Source organism: Botryllus schlosseri, chromosome 11, assembly GCF_051294905.1.
Source record: "Botryllus schlosseri isolate E-star chromosome 11, Bs_hap1, whole genome shotgun sequence".
Lineage (NCBI taxonomy): Eukaryota > Metazoa > Chordata > Ascidiacea > Stolidobranchia > Styelidae > Botryllus > Botryllus schlosseri.
Window position 1 is genome coordinate 2307969 of NC_137246.1, and position 4625 is coordinate 2312593.

At 40.6% G+C, this 4625-nt stretch overlaps 1 non-coding gene across 1 annotated transcript; it reads right to left on the minus strand.

Moving 5' to 3' along the window:
* Window positions 1-3207: 3207 nt before the first annotated feature.
* On the minus strand, window positions 3208-3322 carry LOC145451395 (U5 spliceosomal RNA). The gene has a single exon (XR_013918894.1). It is a non-coding gene; the product is annotated as a U5 spliceosomal RNA (small nuclear RNA).
* Between the last annotated feature and the right edge of the window lie 1303 nt (window positions 3323-4625).

The following is a 4625-nucleotide window of genomic DNA, read 5'->3' on the forward strand; positions in this document are numbered from 1 at the left end:
CTATTCGGCCTGCTTACATTTTTATAATATATTTATTTATGACGCAAGACTCGAATTGAACAATGCTTAATTAGTACTCCATCAATGCAGTTGACTGGATGATCCGCGGGAATCCCTAACGATCGTATCGCTGCAGCATGTATTATATATTTATTGCAATTTTGTTCAATAAAACTGTCTGTCTGTCTGTCAGCACGGCCCACCTCTAGGCCTTTTGTAAGATACCGCTTACGCGGATGAGGTGGCGAGGAGGAGCCTATGTAAACCTCCAACATTTAGGCATCGGAATTGTGAAGTCGACCTCGGTCGGACTCAAACCCGTACCCATTGGTGTTGCAGCCGCGGATTATACCACTGCGCTATCTCGCCACCCTACTATGTAGCTCTAATTCTAATTCTAGTCTAATTCGGAAAATCTGAAAATTTTGTACTTGTCCAAGTCTGTAGCTCAGGAGCAAGGGTGCACGAGAGTGAGTGAGTGTGAATGCTTAATCGGTTGCGCAGCAATGGCCAATACGTTTGCGGTTTGCGCTGCTCCCACAAGCTCCCAGACACTTGCTCTCTTACTTGCTCCCAAGTTGCGTCACAATACCAAACATTCGAGGCTGATTTTGGGGGGTTCCAGAGCCACGAGCAGAATAAAATTTATATTTTCGCAATCGGTACCGCGGTAGCTTTCGATTGGTACCAGTTTTATCAAATTTCGCGCCCAGCAAGCCTGTCACTATAGGACACTTTAATTGCACCGAGTGTTAATTGATCAGAGAGAAGCAGAGATGGCGGCGCCTGTATGACAATGCTGTTTTCAAATCTGCATTGTCTTCGTCATTATCGGCGAGAAATGGTTTGGAAGCGACATTGCTGTCGTTAAAACTCATTCATTAAATACGATTTACTCCTTGTATATGTGAATAAAGAGGCGAATAATGTATCGATTCATCAATCCGTCCCACCAAGTAGGCTACTTCATTTTCCTATATCCGGCCCGCCAACTGGAGAAGTTGCCCGGATGCCCGCCCCTGCCATTGGAAGGCTGTAAACTGCGATTGGCCGTATCGCAGGTTACGAAGCATGCAGTACAACGTAACGTTACCGATAATTTCTTGACAGAAATGACATATGTCATGAATATTCGTACTCTTGTGCAACATGTTTTTCGATGCCGAGGGAATAAACTATCGAAACTATATTCTTCGTTGATAAAATATAGCAGGAGTCCAGGTGTCTGGTAAAAAGACATATATCTTCGCTACTACAATATTCGGGCTGGTCATCGAATTGTATTCGAGTACTTATAGTCACCCCTTGTGAGACAGCTAGCATGCACAAAATATATCTACAGCTATCATGCACAAAATAGATGTGCCAGCAAAACAGGCAGATTGGCTGACGGCCGAGTTGACTCTAAAATGCTGGACATAAGCAATTTTGTATTAGGAATTCAAAATAGCGACACTAAATTTAGGTGAAAGCCAGTCTGATATAGCACAGCAACATTATGTGACATGACAAGATATGACCAAACCGGCCAGGTTGGAATCCAGGTACGATTAGCATAATATATTTGGTGTGGCAAGACGGCTTCTACTGTCACGCCTATGCATAGTGAACAAAATATCTGGCATGCTGTGCAGTGTGCAGTGTACACAAGACACCGATTCCATATCGGCCTATCGGTACTGTGTCTATATATTTCAAGTTTCTCGTCTGCTCAATATTGGGTGAACACTGAACATACCTTTTCTTTTCATTGGAATCGATGACGTGGAGTAATCTCAACGCCAAAAGCGGTAGCTAATAGCTATATATTATTAGCGACGTCTACTCAACGGCACCGGTATCGCGACCAGCGACTACCCATTCGCCATAAATTTATGTGTGTTCAACTTTGCTTAACAGAGGTAGTATTTGTGAGGGCTTAACGAAGCTAGTATTTTTAAAAAATCAAAACTAAACAAATCGTGAAGAAATTTCAGCGCGAATGAAATTTACCAAGTTTGCCTACCGCCACTGATATGTACCATGTAGAAATGAGTTACGCAGAAGGGTGAAACTGGCAGTGTGTGTGTGATTACTAGGGCCATTTAAAGTCATTAAAGTCATATTTTTTTCTATGCATCAGTAAGTCGTGAAATCAATTTTAACGCAAAAAACGCATCCATATGGGGTATATTAAGAAAGTTATAAAGTCATATAAAGTCATATTTTCCAGGTTAGGTCATATTTGAGTTATAAAGTCATATTGTTGTATACTTTAAATAAAAAGTGCCAATTGAAGTAATTACGCACTAAGAAAGTAAGGCAATTTCTGATTGAACGAAGGCAAACTGTAAGGTTAGCCTATAACATTACAGTCGCAGACCTATGAGGTCACACATTGCATTATGAGGCCACACATTGCATTGTGTTACTAGACACAATCTGTTTTACTTCTGTGCACTGAAGTGGGACGTCATTTGAAGTTCAGAGACTTCCACAAGTGAAAGAAATAGTCAACGCACGGGAAGCTGAAGGAGTTATTGTAAAGAGCGTCAAAGATTCAGTGAACGATCCAGAGTTGACGAGTCAGTTAACAGAAACATGCCTTCACTACAAAAATATTTCCAACTTGATACTGAATATGGAAAGTTGTGCGTACACTATCAAAGAGGCTCATGCTGATCTAAATGCCCTCGATTTCGGAAAAAGATCCGCTTGAGCTCAAAAATTACATTAGGAAGCGATTGAAAAAAAACGATGTGAAACAAATAATGGAGCTACAAAGGCAAGTCACTTCACCAGCGCTGTATGCAAAACTGCAGAAGTGTCAACCAACATCAGCGTCTGTGGAGCGTTCATTTTCCTTAAGTATTTTTTTACGCCCAAATCGTAACTTTAAAGACTCCAACATTCCACACTACATGAAATTGTACTAGCAAAGTGGTTTAAAATAAAAATGTATATGTATTACTGTTATGTTGTTCATGTTTTACTCGTCAGATCCATGAGTGACGTTGGTTACATGTAAAAATACACGATTTACGCATAAAGTCATATAAGGTCATATTTTCCCAAAAATAAAGTCATATAATTGATTTTTTAAGGTCATATAAAAATGGCCCTAGTGATTACGCTTGGCTTAACGGAGCTCTTTCAATAATACTAAGCAAACGTGGAAACAAGACTATAACCCGTTATAATTTAGCATAGTTTGCGTTCAGTACATGAGCCCAGGCGCACCTGGGCGAGAAAAATTTTATAGACTCATTGAGCGCTCCTCTCCACGGAAAACTTTAGTAAAAGGCGAAAGTTTTGTACGCGTAATGAAGAGAAGCCAGAGTTGACTATATGTTTAAATTTTTTTGCAACCCCATCGTCGTGTATTTACCAAGATTTACGGTGGGTACGTGACCACAATAAACGACCTCTTACGGCCGGTATTTAAGCGCTAATCGGTAACGACCCATTCAATTCTATTTATTGCTAACAATTCCATCATTTCAATACACCACAAGACCACGATACTAGTAATGTGACTAAAGTCATGCATACTGAAGACCTTTGCGTGAAGTTATATTTGTAATTAAAATATATTTGTATATTCATGTTATAAATTTAGGCTTTTGCTTTTCATCATCATCATCATCATCATCATTGGCTTATTATCAATTTTATCAGTTCAATAGCCTACACCACAAACATGTGATACAATGGAAATACAGGAAGATGTCGAAGCGACTTGGAGAAGTCTATGAAATCATGCACCCACCTGACCTAGGCGATGTAAAGAGGAGGCATGCATACTGAATGAAAGTAGGCCTAAAGAAGAAAGTATAGAAAAAGAAAGCGACAAGAAATAGGGCGGCATGTCATGGGAAGCGAGATCGATAGGTCGGTCGTGGTCCGGTAATCTTGAGGATGGACTGTATTTATTTAGTAGTAATTGCTTGTATTTCGACTTGAATGTGGATACATGCTCGTCGACTGTCGGATGGCCGGCGAGAATCGCTTTGAGAATCGCTTCAAGACTACATTCGCTATTGTGGAAGTTTCAAAACTCAAGCGATATTCCTGGACCTCGTTTCAACAAACTAATCGGGCCTGACATAACCAATTGACCATAGTTCGATTAAGTACGCCTCACGAAAATGCTGCTTTTCGGTAGATGGCGCGATGATGCGGAAATTTCGCAGGAAACATGTTGCCAGTAATGCGATCTTTGCAAGATCATTTGAACAGCAGATTTAACGGTTTTGGGTCGGAGATAGTGTTCGTAAATGCTTTAAACTTATTTAGTGACACTTAGAAAACAATGCTCACTCAACGCTTCCGGTTTGAAGCCAGGACCTTTGTTCCCTCAGCAGCCTTGCCAGAAATATGCATTTTTTGATTTTCAACACGAATACCCATTCCGAGTGTGTGTAAGTTAGAACTGCCACTTTTTGCTTTTAAGAGCAAGTAATAGCTTCTAAAAGGACCGTTGAAAAAAGATTAACATCGAAGAAGACTATGACATCGGGCACTAGGTCGAGGTGGAAGCCAGTTTAAGAGACCCAACCTCCCCAACGGGTCGTTCGGCATCCCCCTATCGGTTCGTTACATTACATTGTGTCTTGTATATCACATCGTACATTATGTGTGTGTGT